The sequence below is a fragment of the Hyperoodon ampullatus genome (assembly GCF_949752795.1).
Source record: "Hyperoodon ampullatus genome assembly, chromosome: X".
NCBI classification, from domain to species: Eukaryota; Metazoa; Chordata; class Mammalia; order Artiodactyla; family Ziphiidae; genus Hyperoodon; species Hyperoodon ampullatus.
Window position 1 is genome coordinate 122,369,707 of NC_136913.1, and position 17,214 is coordinate 122,386,920.

The window sequence follows — 17,214 nt, forward strand, 5'->3', positions numbered from 1 at the left end:
TTTATGTCAGAGAGTGTTGTAAGGTTTCCTCTAAGAGTTTTATAGTGTCCAGCCTTACATTTAAGTCTTTAATCCACTTTGAGTTTATTTTTGTATATGGTGTTATAGAATGTTCTAATTTCTTTCGTTTACATGTAGCTGTCCAGTTTCCCCAGCACCACTTATTGAAGAGACTGTCTTTTTTTTATTTTATTAGTTTCTGCTTTATAAAAAAGTGAATAAGTCATACATATACATCTGTTCCCACATCCCTTCCCTCATGCATCTCCATCCCTCCCACCCTCCCAATCCCACCCCTCCAGGCAGTCACAAAGCACCGAGCTGATCTCCCTGTGCTCTGTGGCTGCTTCCCACTATCTATCTACCTTACGTTTGGTAGTGTATATATGTCCATGCCTCTCTTTCGCTTTGTCACAGCTTACCCTTCCCCCTCCCCATATCCTCAAGTCCATTCTCAAGTAGGTCTGTGTCTTTATTCCCGTTTTACCCCTAGGTTCTTCATGACATTTTTTTTAATTCCATATATATGTGTTAGCATACGGTATTTGTCTTTCTCTTTCTGACTTACTTCACTCTGTATGACAGACTCTAGGTCTATCCACCTCATTATAAATAGCTCAGTTTCGTTTCTTTTTATGGCTGAGTAATATTCCATTGTATATATGTGCCACATCTTCTTTACCCATTCATCCGATGGTGGACACTTAGGTTGCTTTCATGTCCTGGCTATTGTAAATAGAGCTGCAATGAACATTTCGGTACATGACTCTTTTTGAATTATGGTTTTCTCAGGGTATATGCCCAGTAGTGGGATTGCTGGGTCATATGGTAGTTCTAGTTGCAGTTTTGTAAGGAACCTCCATACTGTTCTCCATAGTGGCTGTACCAATTCACATTCCCACCAGCAGTGCAAGAGTGTTCCCTTTTCTCCACACCCTCTCCAGCATTTATTGTTTCTAGATTTCTTGATGATGGCCATTCTGACTGGTGTGAGATGATATCTCATTGTAGTTTTGATTTGCATTTCTCTAATGATTAATGATGTTGAGCATTCTTTCATGTGTTTGTTGGCAGTCTGTATACCTTCTTTGGAGAAATGCCTATTTAAGTCTTCTGCCCATTTTTGGATTGGGTTGTTTGTTTTTTTGCTATTGAGCTGCATGAGCTGTTTATAAATTTTGGAGATTAATCCTTTGTCAGTTGCTTCATTTGCAAATATTTTCTCCCATTCTGAGGGTTGTCTTTTGGTATTCTTTATGGTTTCCTTTGCTGTGCAAAAGCTTTGAAGTTTCATTAGGTCCCATTTGTTTATCTTTGTTTTTATTTCCATTTCTCTAGGAGGTGGGTCCAAAAGGATCTTACTGTGATTTATGTCATAGAGTGTTCTGCCTATGTTTTCCTCTAAGAGTTTGATAGTTTCTGGCTGGGAAAACTGGACAGGGACATGTAAAAGTATGAGATTAGATCATTCCCTAACACCATACACAAAAATAAGCTCAAAATGGATTAAAGAAGAGACTGTCTTTTCTCCTTTATATATATTCTTGCCTGCTTTGTCATAGATTAATTGACCATAGGTGCGTGGGTTTATTTCTGGGCTCTCTATTATGTTCCATTGTTCTGTATTTGTGTTTTTGTGACAGTACCATACTGTTTTGATGACTGTAGCTTTGTAGTATGGTCTGAAGTCAGGGAGTGTGATTCCTCCTCCAGTCTTTCTCAGGATTTCTTTGGCTATACAGGGTCTTTTGTGTTTACATACTAATTATAAAATTTTTTGTTCTAGTTCTCTGAAAAATGCCATTGGTAATTTGATAGGGATTGTATTGAATTCGTAGATTGCCTTGGGTAGTATAGTCATTTTGACAATATGGATTCTTCCAATCCAAGAACACAGTATATCTTTCCATCTGTTTTCATCCTTTGTGATTTCTTTCATCAGTATCTTATAGTTTTTAGAGTACAGAAGACACCATATTTTTGAATGGTGAAGCAAACAGGATAAAATGTCTTTGTATACCTTATTATATACAATAAGGCAAATGGAATTCATTTCTTTAAGCTTCATAGGAAAAAGCATAGCTGACTGTTTAGAAAGCAAGTGGTGATAAATGGAAATTTTTTGGTACTATAATTACTTTGTTATGTAAATATGTTTTATGTTCTCTTTAATTAATATAATATCTTTATTGATTTTATTGAACAAAAAGATAATGGGTTTCATGGTTACAGTCATGACCATGGTCCCTTTGGCTGAATATTTTCTATATGATCTGAAGTTCTTTAGCCTTGATGTTCCTGCATTGGATGTGTTCAGGCAACTAAGCCTTACTGTTGGTGAGGAATTACTGTATTTGGAAATTACAATGTTGTTTAATAGGGAAAAGAGTATTCAACTGCAGAGATACATTTGTAAAATTTATTTGAGTGGGGCATATGAACCACACATGTGATGAATGTAAGAGGAAAGGCAAGGTGATTTTGACCTCTTGTCAAGGGTTTTCTCTGTCACAAAATAATCCAGAATTTTATGATGAATCAGTAATGGTGTATAAGCATTTTATACAGAATAACATTTCTATATAAGGACAGAGCTGTGAGTCATACAACGGGTTTCTAATTTTTTATTCTTTTGGCACAATTTTGTGATTAAAAAGGTTCCTCTCTTCCCTCAGTTCCCCATCTTTAAAATGTAGCTAATTCTGATTCCACTCAACTGAGCTCCTTGTTAGTGAATGGCAAGAATGACATGAGATAAAAGAAAGCATCTAAAATACTTGAGATGTTGCTTTAAGGATCTTATACTTAATTCATGTGTCCAAAACAACTTGGACACATTTCTGGCTTCTGATGATGTTTGGTAGGCTATGCCTCTGTGACAGAGAGATGCAATTTTATAGTGGCTTAAAGACCAAAAATGTTTATTTCTCTCTTACCAAGCAGTCTGTAATGGTTAGGCAGGCTACTCTGTTCCATTTGGTCCCTTAAAGACTTTGGCTACTTTCTTCTTATTTTTCTGCTGTTGTCTCCAGTCATTTTCCTCGTTGGCATAGTTGAAGTTGGATGGCAGTCATGTCTGTATTCTAGATCCTAGGAAGAGGAATGAGCACAGAGAAATTCACATGAGGTGTTTTAATGTCTAGACCTAGAAGTGGCATGCTATTCACTTCCACTCATTTGCAACTGTAACCCTACAAAAAGAAGGGCAGAATGGCTGACCTGGTGCAAGATAGAAAAGGGTAGTTGAGTGAGGATGAGAAAAGAAAAATGTTAGGGAGTAGTGACAGCAATCTTGTATTTGTTCAGAAAACTGCTTAGGGCCTAGCTTAGTCATTCTGCTGTGTCTTGGTTACTGTCTTCCTTCTCTGAAGTGATAATAGATTATTTTTTCCCAAGTGCAGGTATTCTGTATTTTCTTCTCAGAGCTTTAAGACTGCTTTCAATATATCTACAATATATATATATTTTTTTTAAAAAAAGAAAATGGTCAGAAGAACCTAGGGGCAAGACGGGAATAAAGATGCAGACCTACTAGAAAATGGACTTGAGGATACGGGGAGGGGGAAGGGTAAGCTGGGACAAAGTGAGAGAGTGGCATGGACATATATACACCACCAAACATAAAATAGATAGCTTGTGGGAAGCAGCCACATAGCACAGAGAGATCAGCTCGGTGGTTTGTGAACACTTAGAGGGGTGGGATAGGGAGGGTGGGAGGGAGATGCAAGAGGGAAGAGATATGGGGACATATGTATATGTATAACTGATTCACTTTGTTATAAAGCAGAAACTGACACCATTGTAAAGCAAGTATACTCTAATAAAGATGTTTAAAAAAATCTAAAGGGAAAACATGTTTTTCTTTTCTCCCAAAATGAGTCACTTTCTCACTCTGGTTCTTGCAAGTTTTCTCAGTCTCCCTGTACACTTCATAAGTGAACATATTTACAAAATGTTCAAGACTCTCGCTGCCTCAGTTGATCATCCTAAGATGAGGTCAAGCAGTGGAAGGTGTTGTTTAATTAATGTTCCCAATTTTTGGTTATAAATTTTGTTTCTCAACTATCATCCTGGTGGCTTTGACATAAGTGCAATACAGTATTTATAAAAATTTAAGATTTAAATTTGGAGGATTGCTGAAAATTTTAGAAGCCCATATGTTTATAAAAAAATTAAAAATAAAAAATAATGTATATATATAATTGAAGTATAGTTGATTTACAATGTTTCAGGTGTACAGCAAATTGATTCAGTCACACATGTATGTGTGTATATATATATATATATATACACACACATGTGTGTGTATATATATTTTTTCAGATTCTTTTCCATTATAGGTTACTACAAGATATTGAGTATAGTTCCCTGTGCTATACAGTAGGTCCTTGTTGTTTATTTATTTTATATATAGGAGTGTGTATCTGCTAATCCCAGACTCCTAATTTATCCCCCCCTTTCCCCTTCGGGAACCATAAGTTTGTTTTCTGTGTCCCTGAGTCTGTTTCTGTTTTGTAAATAAGTTCATTTGTATCGTTTTTTAAGATTCTGTATATAAGTGATATCATATGATATTTTAGAAGAAACTTTACTTTTAAAATACTTATGCTCTTACAATGAGTTACAATGATAACAGCTTGAATTATTCAGGTATATCAATTTCAATGCTATCCCATGTTGTAATGTTAGTTTAGCTTGACACTATCATGTGAAATCAATAATAATGTGTTGCTGATCTAGCAATATGGTGTAATGTCTAAGAGAGCATTGACAGTTTTCCAAAACCTTCCAGATCACACATTTATTTTATTTTTTAAATATGCCTCTGCTGAGTTTGAAGGACATAAAATTTGACCTTCCAAACTAAATAGAATGTAAAACACTAAGAGTGAACCCTAAGGTAAATTACAGACTTTAAGTGATTATGATGTATCAATGTGGGTTCATTCTTGTTTTAAAAAAATACCATTCTGGTGAATGATATTGATAAGGGTGGAGGCTATGCAGGTGTAGGGCGGCAGGGGGTATATGGGAAATCTCTGTACCTCCCTCTCAGTTGTGTTATAAACCTCTAAAACTGTTCTAAAAATTAGTCTTAGGAAAAAAGGCACCCTAAAAATTAAAATTGACCTTAAAAATACGGATCTTAGCATGTTTGTGTGTAAAAAGTCTCGATATACTGATGTTAATTCTCTCAAAAATGATCTTCAGTATAATGTGCTTACAACAAAATTCAGGGAGGATTTAATGGAATTTAAGAAGCTGAGTTTAAATACAACGAGATTGGTAAGAATGACTGATATACTTGTGAAGAAAGCATGAGATGGGGAAGATTGCCCTACCAATATGAAGATATTAAAGAGGAAAAATCATTAAAAGTGTGTGATTTGTCACATGCATAATCAAGTGAACCAGTGAAAAAAATGTAAACTCCAGAAACTATTTCATATATATATAAAAGAAGTGTCATTGAATAGTGGTAATCAAACTGTTTGGGCTCAATTCCTGGCTCCCCCACTTGCTGTTTTTGTGACATTGGAGAAAATATTAGACTTTTTTTCATCAGTTTCCTTAATTGTAGAATGGAAATAATACCTTCTTCATGTAAGTGTTTCGAGGATTATACTATATAATGCAAATACAATGACTAACAAATAACATATGTATAACAGTTGTTAGCTGTTATATGAGCATTTGGTATGTGGCAGAAGTGGCATTGCATATTAGTCGTGAAAAGATGGATTACAAAATAAGTTATGCTGAAACAACTTACAATCAATGTAGAAACATAAAATGAGACTTTAAAAATAACACCATAACCTCTTCATTCTAGATAAATTTGAAGAGAAAAAAACCCCACATTTTAAGAAATGTAGAATAAAGTGTAGGAGAATATATTCATTATACCTGAGCAGGGAAAGATTTATAAGCAAGATACAAAAGGCACAAATGAACAGACTAACAATTTGATATTGAAATTGGAATTTTCTATAAGACAAAAGCCATCATAAACTAAGCTCAGTTATAAGCACTGACTTGGAGAAGATATTTGCAACTTACATAAATGAAAACAATTAACATCCCTAATAACATAAAGAATTAATAATACAAATGAACAAACATAACAAAAAAGAAATAGAGTTACAGATACAGAGAACAAACAGTTGGTTGCCAGAGGGGAAGGTGGGTGGGGGAGGAAAGAAAGAGGAGAGGGAGATTGAGAAGTATAAACTTCAAGTTGCAAAATAAATGAGTCATAGGTATGAAATGTACAGTGTGGGGAATATAGTCAAAAATTATGTAACATCTTTGGTGACATATTGTAACTAGACTCATTATGGTGATCATTTTGAAATGTATAGAAATATCAAATCACTGTGTTGTGTAACAGGAACTGACAGTGTTGTAGGTCAATGATATCTCTTTTTTAAATGAATTTATTTTTTGGCTGCATCGGGTCTTTGATGCTGCACGTGGGCTTTCTCTAGTTGTGGTGAGCGGGGGCTACTCTTTGTTGTGGTACGTGTGCTTTTCATTGCGGTGGCTTCTCTTGTTGTGGAGCACAGGCTCTAGGCATGCGGGCTTCAGTAGTTGTGGCTCGTGGGTTCTAGAGCACAGGCTCAGTAGTTGTGGTGCACAGGCTTAGTTGCTCCACAGCATGTGGGATCTTCCCAGACCAGGGCTCAAACCCGTGTCCTCTGCATTGGCAGGCAGATTCTTAACCACTGAGCCACCAGGGAAGTCCCAATGATATTTCAAAAAGAGAAAAATTTCATAGAAAAGAGATCAGAGTTGTGGTACCAGAGGTAGGTGGGGGTGGGGGCGGAGAATTGGATGAAGGGATGAAGGTGGTCAAAAGGTATAAACTTCCAGTTATAAGATAAATAAATACTAGGGATGTAATGTACAACATGATAAATATAATTAACACTGCTGTACGTTATATATGAAAGTTGTTAACAGAATAAATACTAAGAGCTCACATCATAAGGAAAAAAAATTCTATTTTTATATCTATGAGATGGCAAATGTTCACTAAACTTGTGTTCATAGTTTCATGATATATGAGTCAAATCATTATGCTGTACACCTTGAACTTACATGGTGTTGTATGTCAAATATATCTCAATAAAATTGGAAGAAAAAAAGAATATGAAGCAAGAAGAAAAAGTCAAATAAGCAAATAGAAGTATAGCTAAAGACTAAGAACAGGTAGTTCACAGAAGAAGAAACATGAAATGCCAATAACCTAGGAAACAGGTGCAAATTCGTTAATATACAGAGAACTGCAAAATTAAGAAATGATATATCTCATACCCACCAATGTGGCAAAAATTAAAGTATGAGAATGCCAAGTTTTGGGAAAGAAGTGGAGAAAACAGATTCTGTTACACTGTTGGTGGGCATACAAATTCGAAGAAGGAATCTGAAGAGCAATTTGCCAATACCTAACAAAGTTGAAGTTATATATTCCCTAAGAGTCAGCAATCCCATTCCATTCCCTGGTACAGTCCCTAAAAGAAAGAAACCACCAACCACAAAAACTAGTGTATCACAGGGACTTTCCTGGTGGTCCAGTGGTTAAGACTCCGTGCTCGCAATGCAGGGAGCCCGGGTTTGATCTCGGGTCAGGGAACTAGATCCCGCATGATGCAACTAAGAGCCTGTATGCCGCAAGTAAAACAAAAACAAAAAACACTACTGTATCACAACTCTTATGGGCTGAATTGTGTTCCCCCAAAATGTGTATGTTGCAGTTTTAACCTCCATAATTCCAGAATGTAACTGTATTTGGAGACACAGTCTTCAAAGAGGTGATTATGCTATAATGAGACCCTTGGGGTAGGCCCTAATCTAATCTGGCCTGTTGTCCTTATAAGAAGAGGAAATATGGACACAGAGAGAACACCAGGGCTGCACATGCACAGAGAAAAGGCCATGTGAGGACACAGTGAGAAGGCAGCCATATACGAGCCAAGCAGAGAGGCCTCAGGAGAAACCAAACCTGCTGACACCTCCATCTCAGACTTTTAGCCTCCACAACTGTGAGAAATAAATTTCTGTGGTTTAAACCACATAGTCTGTAGTATTTTGTTATTGCAGCCCTACCAAACTAATACAATATATATGATGTACACATAGACATATACATACATATGTATATTTGTATGTATACATACAAATATACATACATATGTATATTTGTATACGTGCATATTTATGTATATATGGATTTTCATAATAAGGAAAAGGAAACAATCTGTTAATCAATAGATGGACAGAGGCATACTGCCTACCATCTCATAAGCCCAAAGTAAATGTTAATATTATTAGTAAACTATTATATTCATATGAATAAAATACAGTACTTTCTATATAAAGGTCACAATGAGTATAATTAGACTTAAACTTTCTGCATTGTTCTTTTTTATTACAAAAAATTCTGACTCAAATGTTGCAACATCTTTACATTTGGGTGATTGTTAAATGGGTATTTATAATATTACCCTCTGGATGTTTCTACATGTTTAAAATATAACTATAAAAAGGAAAGACAAAGGCAATTCAAAGATTTAGAATGTCTAAGAGGTAATATCTATAGGGTTATATTGAAATGGTAAAACAACCACAATTATAAAATATCCATTTTTCAATGTGGAGCTCAGCTCAGTTCTGCAAAGCTCTACCCAGATTCACAGAAACCATCTGAGGCACTTGAGCAGCCTGGACTAGATTTAGAAAAAGGACCAAAGCATTATCCATTGGGCCAGAAACTGACACTAGATTCAAAGTTTATAAACCCAGCAGTTTATGAGAGAAAAGGGAAAAGGAAAAAGGAAAAAAGTCGTTTTAGCTCCTTCAAGGGTAAGGTCCTGAAGTGAAATTTACTCCAATTCTCAATGAGGAATAACAATTGGAACATCTCTGTTTCTATAAAGAGTGGATAAGGGGGACTTCCCTGGTGTCGCAGTGCTTAAGAATCCGCCTGCCAATGCAGGGGACATGGGTTTGAGCTCTGGTCTGGGAAGATCCCACATGCCATGAAGCAAGTAAGCCCGTGCACCACAACTACTGAGCCTGTGCTCTAGAGCCCGCAAGCCACAACTACTGAGCTTGCGTGCCACAACTACTGAAGCCTGTGCACCTAGAGCCCATGCTCTGCAAAGAAGAGAAGCCACTGCAGTGAGAAGCCCGTGCACTGCAACGAAGAGTATCCCCGCTCGCCACAACTAGAGAAAGCCTGTGCGTGACAATGAAGACCCAATGCAGCCAAAAATAAATAAATTTATTTTTTCAAAAAGGGTGGATGAGGGTTTCGGGGAAACAGCAAAATGTTAATGTATATGTGTGGTAAAATTGAGGAGGAAAAGATAGTCCTTTGGAAAAACTGTGATGAGGAGAAAGAAAGTATATTTGTGGTCCAGTCAGGTAGTTGTCTATATTTGTTTCATCTTCCAATTCATTGGACACTTTTCCGACCTCAGCACCTTTTTGCATTTCCCATTTTAAAAATAGCGTGCATTATTTTGAATATCACTGTCATAATATTCTTCTTAGGTCTGAGATGTATGGCCTCAATTTTGAAATCACTATGAAGAAAGACTGTGCAGTTTATCACCATTATTAAATATTTTATGTTATATTTCATGTACTCCTATAGACCCTTGAAGCCAATAGTTTAACTAGTGCTTGCTGGCTGATAGAATATATTACAAAGAAAGTTCGTGCGTTTATGAAAGAACATGCACATCCCATTTCAGCAATTGGGGAGAATCAGGAGGAAGGATGGGGTAAACAAATGAATCATATTACGTTCACAATGAAGGAACCATTTGGACCAAGCTCTTTGATGTTGGCAAGGCCTCGGGGCCAAGTGAACTTCCTTCTTCAAAGAAATAGTTATGTCAATCATAAAATCCCTTTTAGCACTCTGAAGATTAGAACAGGGGTGAAACATAGATAAATGCTACTTTAGCACTGATACTCAGAGATACAATTATATAATCTTCATTCCAGAATATGTTTGAAGGCACATAATGGCATCAGTGATTGTTGTTTGACAATTTAAAAATTTTCCAAAAGTAGAAGACAGCAAAATCTGGTTGATCATTCCCTTTGCTCTGACCTCAGTTCCTGGCAGGTATGGAGACCCTCTTTCCCAGAAAGTGAACTGATGACTGAGGGAATGGAGGTCTTTGCTTAAAAGTAACTGGCTCTGCTCTCCTGAGTTCCTCAACATAGAATCAAAGGAGAACAGAAATATGTTCAGCAAACTTCCTCTCCCACAAAACACAAAGAAGAATTGTTGCCACTGAAGTGATATTTGGGTTTCATAGATGGAATTCACACTGATTTTCTGAGCAAAGTTTGAATCAGTAACTCCAGGCATTTTTGCACAATGCTTCTTCTATCTGGAATGTCCTTTGCTACAAAGTTCGTACGTTCAAATTTTACACAATTTTGATAGACCGCCTGCTTGGAAATGTTATCCCTGATTCCTCCCTATTTCCTGTTCTCTGGTTTCCCTGTTTTCCTCTGCTGTTGCTGAAGGAGGAAGAGGAGGAGGAGGAGGACAAAAACAACAATAGCAAATAGCTCTTATTTACTGAGCATTTATTGTGTAGGAGAGTTGTGCTTCATATCTATGATCTAATTTAATTTTCACAATAACTCTTTGAGGAGGGAAATATTATTATTCCTATTTTATAGTGGAACAGGAATGCTCATCCTAGATGTTAACTATCCAAGGTCATTTTATCTACTAGTTAACATAATCTAAATTCAAACTTCAGGTCTCATTCACTAGACTACTATAAGCTTCCTGAGGGCAGGGCCTATGTCTGACTAATCTGTTTTATCTGCAATGGTTTGCAAAGGATAGGTGTTAAAAACTTTTTCTTGGATAACTGTATGCATGCATGTCAGGGAACAGAAGGAAATAAGATATCACTTGCAGGATTACAAAAACATCAAGCTGAAAAAGGCTATATTACATACAAATATTCTTTGGTTAATAGAAATAATAGTATTCATAAATCTCTTTGTGTGTGTGTTAGTTTTGCCTTTATAACAAAGTGAATCAGCTATACATATATCCCCATATCTCTTCCCTCCTGTGTCTCCCTGCCTCCCAACCTCCCTATCCCACCCCTCCAGGTGGTCACAAAGCACCGAGCTGATCTCCCTGTGCTATGCAGCTGCTTCCCACTAGCTATCTATTTTACATTTGGTAGTGTATATATGTCCATGCCACTCTCTCACTTTGTCCCAGCTTACCCTTCACCCTCCCCGTATCCTCAGGTCCATTCTCTAGTAGGTCTGCGTCTTTATTCCCGTCTTACCCATAGGTTCTTCATAACATTTTTTTTTGCTTAGATTCCATATATATGTGTTAGCATAAAGTATTTGTCTTTCTCTTTCTGACTTATTTCACTCTGTATGACAGACTCTAGGTCCATAGAACTCACTACAAATAACTCAATTTCACTTCTTTTTATGGCTGAGTAATTTTCCATTGTATATATGTGCCACATCTTCTTTATACATTCATCCGGTGATGGACACTTAGGTTGCTTACATCTCCTGGCTATTGTAAATAGAGCTGCAATGAACATTTTGGTACATGACTCTTTTTCAATCATGGTTTTCTCAGGGTATATGCCCAGTAGTGGGATTGCTTGGTTGTATGGTAGTTCTATTTGTAGTCTTTTAAGAAACATCCATACTGTTCTCCATAGTGGCTGTATCAATTTACATTCCCACCAGCAGTGCAAGAGTGTTCCCAGTTCTCCACACCCTCTCCAGCATTTATTGTTTGTAGATATTTTAATGATGGCCATTCTAACCGGTGTGAGGTGATACCTCATTGTAGTTTTGATTTGCATTTCTCTAGTGATTAATGATGTTGAGCATTCTTTCATGTGTTCGTTGGCAATCTGTATATCTTTTTTGGAGAAATGTCTGTTTAGGTCTTCTGCCCATTTTTGGATTGGGTTGTTTGTTTTCTTGTTATTGACCTGCATGAGTTCCTTGTAAATTTTGGAGATTAATCCTTTGTCAGTTGCTTCATTTGCAAATATTTTCTCCCATTATGAGGGCTGTCTTTTGGGCTTCTTTATGGTGTCCTTTGCTGTGCAAAAGGTTTTAAGTTTCATTAGGTCCCATTTGTTTATTTTTGTTTTTATTTCCATTTCTTTAGGAGGTGGGTCAAAAAGGATCTTGCTGTGATTTATGACATAGAGTGTTCTGCCTATGTTTTCCTCTTAGAGTTTGATAGTATCTGGCCTTACATTTAGGTCTTTAATCCATTTTGAGCTTATTTTTGTGTATGGTGTTAGGGAGTGATCTAATCTCATACTTTTACATGTCCCTGTCCAGTTTTCATAGCACCACATATTGAAGAGGCTGTCTTTTCTCCACTGTATATTCTTGCCTCCTTTATCAAAGATAAGGTGACCATATGTGTGTGGGTTTATCTCTGGGCTTTCTATCCTAGTCCATTGATCTATCTTTCTGTTTCTGTGCCAGTACCATACTGTCTTGATTACTGTAGCTTTGTAGTATAGTCTGAAGTCAGGGAGCCTGATTCCTCCAGCTCCGTTTTTCGTTCTCAAGATTGCTTTGGCTATTCGGTGTCTTTTGTGTTTCCATACAAATTGTGAAATTTTTGTTCTAGTTCTGTGAAAAATACCAGTGGTAGTTTGATAGGGATTGCATTGAATCTGTAGATTGCTTTGAGTAGTATAGTCATTTTCACAATGTTGATTCTTCCAATCCAAGAACATGGTATATCTCTCCATCTATTTGTATCATCTTTAATTTTTTCATCGGTGTCTTATAATTTTCTGCATACAGGTCTTTTGTCTCCTTAGGTAGTTTTATTCCCAGATATTTTATTCTTTTCGTTGCAATGGTAAATGGGTGTGTTTTCTTAATTTCCCTTTCAGGTTTTTCATCATTAGTGTATAGGAATGCCAGAGATTTCTGTGCATTAATTTTGTATCCTGCAATTTTACCAAATTCATTGATTAGCTCTAGTAGTTTTCTGGTAGCATCTTTAGGATTCTCTATGTATAGTATCATGTCATCTGCAAACAGTGACAGCTTTACTTCTTCTTTTCCGATTTGGATTCCTTTTATTTCCTTTTCTTCTCTGATTGCTGTGGCTAAAACTTCCAAAACTATGTTGAATAAGAGTGGTGAGAGTGGACAACCTTGCCTTGTTCCTGATCTTAGTGGAAATGCTTCCAATTTTTCACCATTTAGGATGATGTTGGTTGTGGGTTTGTCATATATGGCCTTTATTATGTTGAGGAAGGTTCCCTCTATGCCTACTTTCTGCAGGGTTTTTATCATAAATGGGTGTTGAATTTTGTCGAAAGCTTTCTCTGCATCTATTGAGATGATCATATGTTTTTCCTTCTTCAATTTGTTATTATGGTTTATCACGTTGATTGATTTGCATATATTGAAGAATCCTTGCATTCCTGGGATAAACCACAGTTGGTCATGGTGTATGACCCTTTTAATGTGCTGTTGGATTCTGTTTGCTAGTATTTTGTTGAGGATTTTTGCATCTATGTTCTTCAGAGATATTGGCCTGTAGTGTTCTTTCCTTGTGACATCTTTGTCTAGTTTTGGTATCAGGGTGATGGTGGCCCCGTAGAATGAGTTTGGGAGTGTTCTTCCCTCTGCTATATTTTGGAAGAGTTTGAGAAGGATAGGTGTTAGCTCTTCTCTAAATGTTTGAGAGAATATGCCTGTGAAGCCATCTGTTGCTGGGCTTTGGTTTCTTGGAAGATTTTTAATCACAGTTTCAATTTCAGTGCTTGTGATTGGTCTGTTCATATTTTCTATTTCTTCCTGATTCAGTCTAGGCAGTTTGTGCATTTCTAAGAATTTGTCCATTTCTTGCAGTTTGTCCATTTTATTGGCATAGACTTGCTTATAGTAATCTCTCATGAACTTTTGTATTTCTGCTGTGTCAGTTGTTACTTCGTTTTCATTTCTAATTCTATTGATTGGAGTCTTCTTCCTTTTTTTTCTTGATGAGTCTGGCTAATGGTTTATCAATTTTGTTTATCTTCTCAAAGAACCAGCATTTAGTTTTATTGCTCTTTGCTATCGTTTCCTTCATTCCTTTTTCATTCCTTTTTTTTTATTATTTTTATTTTTTGCTGTACACGGGCCTCTCACTGCTGTGGCCTCTCCCGTTGCAGAGCACAGGCTCCGGACGCACAGGCCCCGCGGCCATGGCTCGCGGGCCCAGCCGCTCCGCGGCATGTGGGATCTTCCGGGATCGGGGCACGAACCTGTGTCCCCTGCATCGGCAGGCGGACTCTCAAACACTGCGCCACCAGGGAAGCCCTTCATTCATTTTTGATCTGATGTTTATGATTTCTTTCTTTCTGCTTAAATAGGGGTTTTTTTTTGGTTCTTCGTTCTCTAATTTCTGTACGTTTATTTGAGATGTTTCCTGTTTCTTAAGGTAGGATTGTATTGCCATGAACTTCCCTCTTAGAACTGCTTTTCTGCCTCCCATAGGTTTTGGGTCATCGTGTCTCCATTGTCATTTGTTTCTTGGTATTCTTTGATTTCCTCTTTGATTTCTTCAGTGATCACTTCGTAATTAAGTAGTGTATTGTTTAGCCTCCTTGTGTTTGTATTTTTTACAGATCTTTTCCTGTAATTGATATCTAGTCTCATAGCATTGTGGTCAGAAAAGATACTTGATACAATTTCAATTTTCTTAAATTTACCAAGGCTTGATTTGTGACCCAAGATATGATCTATCCTGGAGAATGTTCCATGAGCAGTTGAGAAAAATCTGTATTCTGTTGTTTATGGATGGAATGTCTTATAAATATCAGTTAAGTCCATCTTTTTTAATGTATCATTGAAAGCTTGTGTTTCCTTATTTATTTTCATTTTGGATGATCTTTCCATCAGTGAAAGAGGGGTGTTAACGTCCCCTACTATGAATGTGTTACTGTTGATTTCCCCTTTTATGGCTGTTAGTATTTGCCTTATGTATTGAGGTGCTCCTATGTTGGGTGCATAGATATTTACAATTGTTATATCTTCTTCACGGATCATTCCCTTGATCATTATGTACTGTCCTTCTTTGTCTCCTGTAATAGTTTTTCTTTTAAAGTCTATTTTTTCTGAAATGAGAATTGCTACTCCAGCTTTCTTTTGGTTTCCATTTGCATGGAATATCTTTTTCCATCCCCTCACTTTCAGTCTGTATGTGTGTCTAGGTCTGAAGTGGGTCTCTTGTAGACAGCATATATATGGGTCTTGTGTTTGTATCCATTCAGCCAGTCTGTGTCTTTTGGTGGGAGCATTTAATCCATTTACATTTAAGGAAATTATCGATATGTATGTTCCTATTCCCATTTTATTAATTGTTTTGGGTTTGTTATTGTAGGTCTTTTCCTTCTGTTGTGTTTCTTGCCTAGAGAACTTCCTTTAGCATTTGTTGTAAAGCTGGTTTGGTGGTGCTGAACTCTCAGCTTTTGCTTGTCTGTAAAGATTATAATTTCTCCATCAAATCTGAATGAGATCCTTGCTGGGTAGAGTAATCTTGGTTGTAGGTTTTTCTCCTTCATCACTTTAAATATGTCCTGCCACTCCCTTCTCACTTGCAGAGTTTCTGCTGAAAGATCAGCTGTTAACCTTATGGGGATTCCGTTGTGTGTTATTTGTTGTTTTTCCCTTTCTGCTTTTAATATGTTTTCTTTGTATTTAATTTTTGATAGTTTGAATAATATGTGTCTTGGCATGTTTCTCCTTGGATTTATCCTGTATGGGACTCTCTGTGCCTCTTGGACTTGATCAACTATTTTCTTTCCCATATTAGGGAAGTTTTCAACTATAATCTCTCCAAATATTTTCTCAGTCCCTTTCTTTTTCTCTTCTTCTTCTGGAACCCCTATAATTCGAATGTTGGTGTGTTTAATGTTGTCCCAGAGGTCTCTGAGACTGTCCCGAATTCTTTTCATTCTTTTTTCTTTATTCTGCTCTCCAGTAGTTATTTCTACTATTTTATTTTCCATGTCACTTATCCGTTCTTCTGCCTCAGTTATTCTGCTATTGATCGCTTCTAGAGTATTTTTCATTTCATTTATTGTGTTGTTAATCATTGCTTGTTTCCTCTTTAGTTCTTCAAGGTCCTTGTTAAATGTTTCTTGCATTTTCTCTATTCTATTTCCATGATTTTGGATCGTCTTTACTATCTTTATTCTGAATTCTTTTTCAGGTAGACTGCCTATTTCCTCTTTTTTTGTTAGTTCTCGTGGGTTTTTACCTTGCTCCTTCATCTGCTGTGTGTTTTTCTGTCTTCTCATTTTGCTTATCTTGCTGTCTTTGGGGTCTCCTTTTTGCAGGCTGCAGGTTTGTAGTTCCCGTTGTTTTTGGTGTCTGTCCCCAGTGGCTAAGTTTGGTTCAGTGGGTTGTGTAGGCTTCTTGGTCGAAGGTACTAGTGCCTGTGTTCTGGTGGATGAGGCTGGATCTTGTCTTTGTGGTGGGCAGGTCCATGTCTGGTGGTGTGTTTTGGTGTGTCTGTGGACGTATTATGATTTTAGGCAGCCTCTCTGCTAATGGATGGGGCTGTTTTCCTGTCTTGCTAGTTGTTTGTCATAGGGTGTCCATCACTGTAGTTTGCTGGTCGTTGAGTGAACCTGGGTCTTCGTGTTGAGATGGAGATCTCTGGGAGATATTCGCCATTTGATATTACATGGAGCTTGGAGGTCTCTTGTGGACCAGTGTCCTGAAGTTGGCTCTCCCACCTCAGAGGCACAGCCCCGGTTCCTGGCTGGAGCACCAAGAGTCTTTCATCCTCACAGCTCAGAATAAAAGGGAGAAAAAGTAGAAAGAAAGAGGATAAAATAAAATAAAGTAAGATAAAAAAGTAGTTATTAAAATAAAAAAAATTATTAAGAAAAAAAGTTTTTTAAGTAAAAAAACCCCAGAAAACGGATGGACAGAACCCTAGGACAAATGGTGAAAGCAAAGCTATACACATAATATTTCATATAAAAGCATACACATACACCCTCACGAAAGGAGAAAAAGGAAAAAAAATATATCATTGCTCCGAAATTCCACTGCCTCAATTTGGGATGATTCATTGTCAGTTCAGGTATTCCACAGAAGAAGGGTACATCCAGTTGATTGTGGAGATTAATCCACTGCTCCTGAGGCTGCTGGGAG